Consider the following 12,173-nt stretch of genomic DNA (forward strand, 5'->3'; position numbering starts at 1 on the left):
GTACAATCTGCTCAAAGTGATACCCTAGGAATGAACCAGACTAGGGCTACATCCCAAATCACATCCTATTCCCTACATAATGCACTACATAAGGAATAGGGTTCCATTTGGGGTGCAACCTTGGCCTCWTGGACCAGGCAGACAGAGAAATCAAAAGAAAGCTTGTTTGGAGGAGGACTCGGCGGCGGTTCGGCGGCGGCGGCTCGGCGGCTGTTAGTGTAACACCGAGGCAACGGCTTCTTACCCAGTTCTGTTATTATGTGTATGTTGATCCCACTGCTTGTATCCTGACTGAATGAAATCACAGGTAGGACTTTGCCTGCTGGTTTTACTAACGGTGCTACAGACAAGTGTTAGGGAGAAATAGTTACGAGGTTAAGATTAGATAAATGTATTAGTCATGAATGGTTCAAAACATGAAAATCACCTTCAGAATATGTTAGAAAGCATAGATTGACTTGAGGAATTCTGGTCTGTTTGGTTTATTAAAAACCTGAAACATTCGTACTATTACCACACTGGATTAGATTAGAAAACTTTAATATTCTCAATCAGGCAATTAATTTTGGTGTTTTTTCATCACTCTAAAACTATACAAAAAATGTATGTATATAATTCCATGAAACCTTCCTTTTCACCCATTTCACACTCTTTAAGGACAATGCCAGAGTGACATTTCATTCATACCTGCTGACATACCTAGTTCAGTGATGATGGGGACATTGGCTCCTGTTGTGATGGAAGCCTGTCGTACCAACCCCCCATGAACTGGACTGTTTTCAGGAGAGGACCTGTCCATGCCTGGCAGGGTGAAACCTACATGGAAACATACATAGATGCTGATGACTGCCTACGACAGATGATATAATGCCTTATGTAGCTGTTATAAAGGCCTTATGAATGCATACATTGGAGGCCTACAGTAACATGATACCACAAAGCATATTCCTGTTATGAGGCACTTATCTATTCTCCAAAGAAAGTATAGAAGTACAAGGAAAATGGAATTGATAAGATGATTTATCAATACGGTATAACATATTTAAGCCAATCTTGGTCACATTCAAGTCATTTGTAGTAAGCAAATATTACACAACGTTGAGTCAATTCARCTATATTCATGAGAGGCGCCTCCATCCGTAAATATCACTATATAAACGTTACATGTTGCTCATTTTGTTTCCGTCAAAGTGTCAAAGTGTCTTAAAAAAATMTTCTAATGCGAAAAAGTGTCATACGTACATAACATAGCCACGAAATAACAAAAACAAGTGACGTGAGAGTGAATTTAAATTGACTTGACATCCCTTTTCTCTCCCCAGACTGACAAGTAAAAACATGAATTCAGTGATGCTGTATGCATAATACATGGCCTGTGATTTGACATCTGTCACTTGCTGCTGACTAAGCCAAACCACTAGGTCATACAAGTATTAGAGGAACAACCAGGTCAAGAGGTCCCTTAAAGAATTACATTCAATGGCAGGACAGGAATGACAGTCCGTTATTGAAGCCCATCTCATTTCACTTCCAAGCCTCACACGATGTCAGGAAATGTTTGATATAATAGTCATAAATTACTTACTGTATCATTTTTGTGTTGTAAAATTGATTTCAAAATAATAATAAGAATCAAATGTGTAAGATAATCTACAATTTAATTTGCTTAATGCCAGGATGATGCCAGGATGATGCCAGGATGATGCCAGGATGATGCCAGGATGATGCCAGGATAATGTCAGGATAATGCCCTGATAATGCCAATTACCAACAAGTAGCCATAGTCATTGTAACCTGGCAACAATCATCACCAGGGATTCCTGTCAAACACAGTGACATCAGGTCAAACACATGCATGCGCGCACACGCACACGCACACACACACACACACACACACACACACACACACACACACACACACACACACACACACACAGTGTTTTACAGCTAACTTTGTGGGGACACAGAATTCAGTCTCATTCAAAATCCTATTTTTCCTAACCACTAACCATAAACCTAGCCCTAAAACGTACTTTTACCCCTAACCCTAACGTTAACCTTAACCCTAACCTTAACCCAAAAACCTGACCTTAACTCTAACCCTAACTCCTAACACTAAACGTAATTCTTACCCTAACACTAATGTTAACCTTAACCCTAAACCCCTTAGAAATAGCATTTGACCTTGTGGCGACTAACAAAATGTCCCCAGTTGGTCAAATTTTTGTTTGTTTACTATTCTTGTGGGGATTTCTGGTCCCCACAAGAATAGTTAAACACGTCCACACACACACATACACACACTAATCCCTAACCTGTACCCGTACCCTTACCCTAACCTTATCCTGAAAACCTAACCTTAACCTTAACCCTAACCCTAGATCCTAACCCTAAAACCCTTCCTTACCTTGGGAGGTAGCCTGCAACACCCCGATGCTGTCGTCAAACTGCATAGACTTGATGTTGAGTGACGCCAGGATGCATTCCTTGTCCTGCAGTGAAGCGTCGTCGATATTGCTCTGATTGGCCGACAGGATGACACACATGTCACAGAGGTTGATATTGACGGCCCTCAGATCGGCCCGGCTTAATGGTGTGCCCTGTGACAGGAGGTGAACAAACATTATGTTATTCTACAATGTGACAGGAGGTGAACAAACATTATGTTATTCTACAATGTGACAGGAGATGAGCAAACATAATGTTATTCTACAATGACTTGTACAATACTGTACATAAAAAAAGACACAGACAATTTGGCATGGGCACTCAGATCCTTAGAAATGTCTACCACATCGAGAGAATACTGACTGGCTGTATCACAGCTTGGTATGGCAAATGCACCGCCCTCGACCACAAAGTGCTACAGAGGGTGGTGCGGAAAGCCCAGTACATCACCGGGGCCGAGCTCCCTGCCATCCAGGACCTCTATACCAGGTGGTGTCAGAGGACAGCCCGACAAATTGCCAAAGACTCCAGCCACCCAAGCCATAGACTGTTCACTCTGCTACAGTCCTGCAAACGATACCGGAGCATCGGCTCTTGGACCAACAGGCTCCGAGACAAGTTCTACCCCCAAGCCATAAGACTGCGAAATAGCCAGACTGCTAAATAGCCAGACTGCTAAATAGCCAGACTGCTAAATAGTCAGAGTGCTAAATCGCAGAACTGCTAAATAGCCAGACTGCTTAAAATAGCCAGAACTGCTAAATACCAGACTGCTAAATAGTCAGAGTGCTAAATAGCCAGACTGCTTTAAATAGCCAGACTGCTAAATAGCAGACTGCTAATAGCCAGCTGCTACAATAGCCCAGAGTGCTAAATAGGTCCAGACTGCTAAATAGTCCAGACTGCAAATAGGCCAGACTGCTAAATGCCAACTGCTAAATAGCCAATTAATGGTACCAGACTATGTGCACTGAACCTACGCCCACTCAGTAGACCTATATATACACCCTATATACCACTAAATACACACTAAATATAAACACTCACTTGACTATATTATACACACTATATACACACTCACTATAAATGAATATATACACCACTATATACACACAAACACTCACTTACGACTATATATACCACCTCAATTCACACACTCACTAGACTTTATATACTATAACACTCACTAGACATAATATAGCACACTATATACACACTCACTAGACTATATATACAACTACCACACTACTAGACTATATAATACACACTCACTATATCATATTACAACTAATATACACACTCACAGACTATATATACACACTATATACACACTCTCTAGCTAATATATAACACTAAATACACACTCACTGACTATATAATACACCACATCACTCACTATATATACACACTTCACTAGACTATATATACACACTATATACATCACGGCTATATACACACCTCACGTCAGACTATATATACACAACACTCACTAGACTATATATACACACTATATACAATCACTCACTAGACTAATATATACACACTCCACTTAGACTATATATACACACTATCATACACACATTCACTAGACTATATATACACAACTTCACTAGACTATATACTAACACAATATACACCACACTCACTAGACTTCTACTAATACACATTATCCAGCACACTCACTGGTAATTCTCACAATAACACCTCATGCAGTTATAATACACCACTAGTAGTACACACTTGCACTAGACCATATATACACACTATATACACACTCACTAGACTATTATACTCACTCCCGAGACTATATCAACACACTATATACACACTCACTAGACCATATATATAAAAACAAAGAACTACAGCTATAACACACTCACCAGACTATATATAACACTATATAACACACTCACTAGACATATATACACTAAAATACGACACTCACTAGACTATATATACACACTATACCACATTCACTGACTATTATTACACACTATCACATTCACTAGACTTATACAACACTATTACATCACTAGACTATATATACACACTATATACACTCACTAGACTATATATACACAACTATATACACTCACTGAACTATATATACACACTCACTAGACTATATATACACTAAATAACACACTCACTAGACTATATATAACACACTATAACTACACACATCACTATAACTATATAACACACTATACACATTCACTAGACTATATATACACACTATATACACATTCACTAGACTATATATATTATTATCTATCCTGATGCCTAGTCACTTTACCCTGGCTTCATGTACATATCTACCTCAAATACCTCGTACCGCTGCACATTTATCTGGTATTGTACTTCCTGTGTATAGCTCCATTGTTGAGCATTTTATTCCTCGTGTTATTATTGTATTATTTATTTTGGGAAAGGCTCGTAAGCAAGCCTTTCACGGTAAATATATTTTTATTTAATTTATTTTGTGTCTTTCTTCTGGAGGGAAAACACACTGACGATATCAATTTTCTAAATGTGATTTAGCTCAACTCACAGGTAAGATGGAGACTTTGGGGAAGTTGTGAAGGGTCTCCCATTCCCTCTTCAGGTACTCCAGAGAACCCACGAACACGATGGGTTTCAGCTCGTGGTAGTGGAAGTTGCTGGCTCTCAGAGGCATCACCAGGTTCCTGAGGCCCACCAAAGCCGACTTTGCGTCTCCAAATATACAGACGACCACGTGGCCGCTTAGAACAGTCATGGCGGCTTCGCTCCGGGTCTGCAATGGTCAGACAGAACCAAACAGGTATGTAAAATTACAACAATACAACTTTATTGTCTAATTTAAATTGTAAAATGTGTCTATTACCATTTAGCAATGTGTGCAGATGATTTATTTTCATTCAGTTAAGCTGAATATTTTAGAGAAGAAATTGTCCATAAAAATGATAATTAGCCTACTGTAATATTTATAGACTGTCATTGTAATTAACAAATTGCAATATAACATATTGATATAAGAAATGTCCTATACACAGGACCCCCTCAGTGGAGCAAATGGCATGTCAACCACCTCATTACAACGTGTTTAACTGCCCTGTCCATGTCTGGTGGAACTTTGTGACACGACAAATCTGTCACAGGGAGAGATCCGTGTCCCAAATGTCACACTATAACCTTTATAGTGCACTACTGTTGACCAGGGCCCACACGGAAAATCTCAAAGTAGTGCACTATATAGGGAATAAGGTGCCATTTGGGACACGTCTAGTGATGAATGACCACCTCAGCGTGAGGGAGTGAGGTACCCACCAAGATGACCTTCTCAATGTCTTTGGACTGGCACCAGTGGAACATCCCTGTGGAGTCGTACTTCTTCACGTTCACGTCCATGTTCTCAATCTGTTCGTTCCCCGGCATGAGGAGAGGGTCATGCCTAATCAAACAAAAGAAAAAGAAGGAGAGAGAAGAGAGAGAAGAGAAATGGAGGGATGAGAGATAGACCTTGAGGGAGGATTGGAGGCTTGTCGTCATTGTGTCATTTTAAAACGTATTGAACTGGCGCGTCGTCGACGGCCGCCGCTCAGTATTTGAACATCAAGGTGAAGGGATTATTAGGCAATAAATTGAGAAGCATTATTTATATGCGGTCGTATAGCTGGAAAGCGGATCGTTGGTTGGTGAGACATATTCATCTGGTTTATATTTCATCTGAGCAGATATAGATGCATGTACTGTATATCATGCATGAAAGCAAGAGATTAAGGATGTCTGGATACTAAAGGATGTTTAGTCTTCATCTCAGAAGAACCTTCAGGTAAGGGAACCTGACTGCTGCTTACAGTATGGATGTGTCCAAATGGCACCCTATCCCTTATATAGTGCACTACTTTTGACCAGATCCCTATGGCACCCTATTCCCTATTATAGTGCACTACTTTGGAACAGAGCCCTATGGCACCCTGTTCCCTATATAGTGCACTACTTTTGACCAGAGCCCTATGGGAAAGGGTGCCTTTGGGACACACACTGTGTTCGCGCCCTCTTTCACGGGTGTTAAGTGTCCCTGCACTCAACATAGCACTTTACTTCCTTTGGGTTTTCACATTTCAGCATGACTTCCCATCAAATGTCCGTTTCTATCCTCCAAACAGACTCATCAATATAACATTAGAAACATTTTTAAGGGGATCTGCAAACAAATCACATTTACTCAAAATCGAAGCATTTTTCATATACATTTTTCCCCCTGCTTATTCCTGTCAGAAGCGATCYGTGGAGACGACAGTGGAGACGCCAACGAACTGCAGAATCATCAGACTGAGTGACATCTAGGACAGCGGTGTGGCGGAAGAAGGAAGGAGAATGCACTGCCACTGGATGCCTCCGAAATGGCACCCTATTCCCTATTATAGTGCACTACTTTACACTAAGGCCCATGGGGCTTTGGTCCAAAGTAGTGCACTATATAGGGAATAGAGTGCCATTTGGGACGAACCCTCTGACTGGCATGAGCATGGAAAATTACGGMCTCCTTACAGCTTCTGACGGTATGCTCCTCACGGTAAAGACTTAACAGGCCGCACTTAATATTTCATCGATTTGCCCAATCATATTTTCTTTCTAAACTGAAGGCTATTAATGTTTAACCATCCAAGCGTTGTGTGTGTGTATGTCAGAACCAAATAAACAATGTTACTAATTACTGAGAGAGGTTATGAGCATCTGAGCTTGATGCTATCGTACACTGACCACTGAAGTGGTCACCGAACAAGGGTACCTATCTGTGTCACGTTCCTGACCTGTTTTCTGTTGTTTTTGTATGTGTTTAGTTGGTCAGGGCGTGAGTTGGGGTGGGCATTCTATGTTATGTGTTTCTATGTTGGTTAATGGGTTGCCTGATATGGTTCTCAATTAGAGGCAGGTGTTTTACGTTTCCTCTGATTGAGAACCATATTAAGGTAGGTTGTTTCACATTGTTTGTTGTGGGTGGTTGTCTCCTGTGTCTGTATGTTTACCACACGGGACTGTTTCGTTTTGTCGTTCATTTATGTAGTCTGTTCCTGTTTGTGCGTTCTTCGTGTCTATGTAAGTGCTCAAGTTCAGGTCTGTCTACGTCGTTTTGTTGTTTTGTAATTTATCAAGTGTTCTTCGTGTTTTTCGGTTCTGTTAATAAATCATTATGTCTACCTTCACCGCTGCATTTTGGTCCGACCCTTACTAACCCTAACCCTCCTCATCCGAGGAGGAGGAATTAGACGATCGTTACAATCTGTGGTTGTAGTGTGTGCTGACGCTAAAACAGAGATGAGATTTTGAAAACAGTTGTAATATTAATATTGTGGTGGCAGATAGGGTAGAGGAAAGGCCTCTCATTTCACATGGGGCCAAACTTAAAGCTCATTGTATATGGGATTAATAATTAGGATATAACGCCCAATCACCAAGTGCTACAGGCCTAGAAAAAAAGCATGCCTTTTACCATATTTAACTTTGAAAATAAATATTGGAATAATCTAGTTTTAGTTCCGTACATCGTCACTAGCTCTTGTYACAACATGGATTTGTCAAATTAGTGAAGATTAAACTCTGAAATATGGACAGGAAACATCTGCCTTCATCCCTAGACCTTTAAATACTTCATATATTTTATTAGTTAAGAGCACCGTACCTTTGCTCTGTATGGACATTAGAAGAATGTCACCCCTAAGTAAGGTTTTAAGTATGACGGTGTCAGCTGAAACTGCAATCCCTCAGGCTCCATGAGACAGGAGAGCCAAGATGTCTGTGTCTGTGGGGATTTACCCCAAGGCTATAGCCATAATGTCCTCCCTCTCAGGAAGGTAGTTGGATAACGCAGGCAAACGTCTTCTTTAAAATGCTTTCTACCTCCCAACCTCCAATCTGTCAGGAGAACTCAATTCCACATTCAAAATGACCTGGATATGTGAGAGACACAGAAAGGTTGTGTTTAAATGGGGCTAGCTGAGGTAAATGTTGTGTTAAAATTGGGGCTAGCTGAGGTAAATGTTGTGTTTAAAATGGGGCTAGCTGAGGTAAATGTTGTGTTAAAATTGGGCTAGCTGAGGTAAATGGTGTGTATAAATGGGGCTAGCTGAGGCAATTGTTGTGTTTAAATGGGGCTAGCTGAGGTAAATGTGTTAAAATGGGGCTAGCTGAGGTAAATGTTGCGTTAAAATGAGGCTAGCTGAGGTAATTGTTGTGTTTAAATGGGGCTAGCTGAGGTAAAGGGTAAAGTTTTGGTTGTAATCATACATCGTGCAGTACTTGAAAATGTGAAGAGACACTACATGATCAAAAGTATGTGGATACCTGCTCGTCGAACAKCTCATTCCAGAATAATGGGCATTAATATGGAGTTGGTCCCCCTTTGCTGCTATAACAGCCTCCACTCTTCTGGGAAGGCTTTCAACTAGATGTTTCAACATTGCTGCGGGGACAGTCACAAGAGCATTAGTGAGGACAGGCACTGATGTTGGGCGATTAGGCCTGGCTCTCAGTCGGCGTTCCAATTCATCCCAAAGGTTTTTCGATGAGGTTGAGGTCTGTGCAGAGCCCTGACTATGCGCAAGTTCTTTCACACCAATCTCAACAAACCATTTCTGTATGGACTTTGTGCATGGGGGCATTGTCATGCTGAAACGGGAAAGGGCCAAACTGTTGCCACAAAGTTGGAGCACAGAATTGTCTAGAATGTCATTGTAAGCTGTAGCATTAAGATTTCCCTTCACTGGAACTAAGGGGCCTCACCCAAACCTTGAAAAACAGCCCCAGACCATTATTCCTCCTCCACCAAACTTTACAGTTGGCACTATGCATTCGGGMAGGGAGCGTTCTCCTGGCATCCACCGAACCCAGATTTGTCCGTCRGACTGCCAGATAGTGAGGCGTGATTCATCACCCCAGAGAATGCGTTTCCACTGCTCTACACCACTCCAGCCGACGCTTGGCATTGCGCATGGGGATCTTAGGCTTGTGTGCGTGCGGCTGCTCAGCCATGGAAATCCATTTCATGAAGCTCCCGACGAAACAGTCAATGTTACTTCCAGAGGCAGTTTTGAACTTGGTAGTGAGTGTTGCAACCAAGGACAGCCGTTAGACGTTTCCACTTCACAATAACAGCACTTGACCGGGGCAGCTCTAGCAGGGCAGCAATTTGACGAACTGACTTGTTGGAAAGATGGCATCCTATGACAGTGCCACGTTGAAAGTCACTGAGCTCTTCAGTAAGGCCATTCTACTGCCAACTTTTGTCTATGGAGACTGCATGGCTGTGTGCTCGATTTTATACACCTGTTAGTAACAGGTGTGGCTGAAATAGCCAAATCCTCTAATTTGAAGGGGTGTCCACATACGTTTGTAAATATAGTGTATGTTAAACATTTATTTTCCTAATAAGGCTTGCTTCCCGCTTATGGCTAGAAAGAAGCTTGTTCAGGCCACTTTTCTCTCTGTAATTGATCATGGTGACTTGTATATGCATGCAACCTCCTCTGTCTTACAGAGACTGGACTYTGTTTATCATGCATCCATGCGCTTTATTACAATTGCCAAGTCTCTCACCCACCATTTGCACATTGTACCAAATGGTAAGTTGGACCTCACTTTATATGCGCAGAAAGATACATTTGTATGTGTTCATCTACAAATCCCTTTTGGGTAAAAACCCTTTACCTCTGTAGTCTGGTCTCCTTCACCACCAGCAGGTAAACTCCCTCTTTACCTCTGTAGTCTGGTCTCCTTCACCACCAGCAGGTAACTCCTCTTTCCCTCTGTAGTCTGGTCTCCTTCACCAGCAGGCAGGTAAACTCCCTCTTTACCTCTGTAGTCTGGTCCTCCACCACCAGCAGGTAAACTCCCTCTTACCTCTGTAGTCTGGTCTCCTTCACCAGCAGCAGGTTAAACTCCCTCTTTACTCTGTAGTCTGGTCTCCTTCACCACCAGCAGGTAAACTCCCTCTTTACCTCTGTAGTCTGGTCTCCTTCACCACCAGCAGGTAAACTCCCTCTTTACCTCTGTAGTCTGGTCTCCTTCACCACCAGCAGGGTAAACTCCCTCTTTACCTCTGTAGTCTGGTCTCCTTCACCACCAGCAGGTAACTCCTCTTTACCTCTGTAGTCTGGTCTCTTCACACCCAGCAGGTAAACTCCTCTTTACTCTGTAGTCTGGTCTCCTTCACCACCAGCAGGTAAACCTCCTCTTTACCTCTGTAGTCCTGGTCTCCTTCACCACCAGCAGGTAAACTGCCTCTTTACCTCTGTAGTCTGGTCTCCTTCACCACCAGCAGGTAAACTCCCTCTTTACCTCTGTAGTCTGGTCTCCTTCACCACCAGCAGGTAAACTCCTCTTTTTTACCTCTGTAGTCTGGTCTCTTCACCACAGCAGGTAAACTCCCTCTATACCTCTGTCGTCTGGTCTCCTTCACCACCAGCAGGTAAACTCCCCTCTTTTACTCTGTAGTCTGGTCTCCTTCACCACCAGCAGGTAAACTCCCTCTCTACCTCTGTAGTCTGGTCTCCTTCACCATCAGCAGGTAAACTCCCTCTTTACCTTGCGTCTGGTCTCCTTCACCACCAGCAGGAAAACTCCTCTTTACCTCTGTCGTCTGGTCTCCTTCACCACCAGCAGTTACCATACCCGGTCTGCTAGGTGGTTGCTACTTAAAGTCCCCAGGACATTTACAGTATTAGGCAAGACTGCCTTCTCGTCGTGTGCCTCAGAAACATGGAATAGTCTACAATCCCTGCTTCATCTGGATATGTTAGTGTCACTGAATGAATTTAAAATATTGACGGGAGACTCTGTTGCAGGAGGAGTGTAAATACTTTTTTTAGGCTGGATCATGTTGTATTGTATTGTTGTATGTTTTAATTCTATAATGTATTGATTGTTGCTGCCTTCTTGGCCAGGTCTCCCTTGAAAAAGAGACTCTGGGTCTCATTGGGCTTTTCCTGGTTAAATAAAGGTTAAATACATTTTTACAAATACATTTTAGGATAATACATTTTACGAAATTGGCCTAGTGCTCACAATGGTTGATCATCACAAAGAACCACTTTCATTGGCTTATCAACATTTATTTTAGCAATTGGTCCAGTAGTTGCCTTCACTGTAAAACTTTCCCTTGTAAATTCACAGCATTATACTGGCAGCAAAGTCGSCAGGTAAATACTGTAATTTTGCTTTACAGCAGGGATGCTGTATCATGTTTTATACTAAGCAAAACAGTTCTGTATTATACAACTCTGCTGCCAGTATAATCCTATAAATTTACACTACAGTATGTTACCGTGATCAGTTTTACGATACCACTACACTTACTGTAATCTATTTTCTGTAATTGCAATGAATTAATTAATTAATGTATGATTGAATTACTTAAATTGAGGGGATGCGGAGTTTGTATGTTACTGTAATTGCAAGGGATTAGTGCAAGCAGGTTGACTTCTAGGTAATGTGTTTACATATTACAACATATCAAATATATATTAACATTTGGCTTTAATATCTCTTGCACTTCAAGAGGCCTCAATACTCTAATAGAAAATCATAAGCTGGAGCACCTTTATTTGACCAATCAAGTGCAAATAGTTATTTACAACGCCGGCCTGACGTAGTGTTCTTTAAGATCGGTAGGAAGGTGAGAGGAAGAGCAGAAGAACAGGTGTTAATATAAGAGTGAAAACATTTAGTGATTTTACACCCCC

The 12,173-nt window shown here is 41.6% G+C and overlaps 1 pseudogene; it reads right to left on the bottom strand.

The window, feature by feature from the left end:
- Positions 1 to 12,173, bottom strand: part of LOC112069277 (calcium-activated potassium channel subunit alpha-1a-like) — an 85,927-nt pseudogene that overhangs the window by 12,272 nt on the left and 61,482 nt on the right.

This window comes from Salvelinus sp. IW2-2015, unplaced genomic scaffold, assembly GCF_002910315.2.
Source record: "Salvelinus sp. IW2-2015 unplaced genomic scaffold, ASM291031v2 Un_scaffold959, whole genome shotgun sequence".
Lineage (NCBI taxonomy): Eukaryota > Metazoa > Chordata > Actinopteri > Salmoniformes > Salmonidae > Salvelinus > Salvelinus sp. IW2-2015.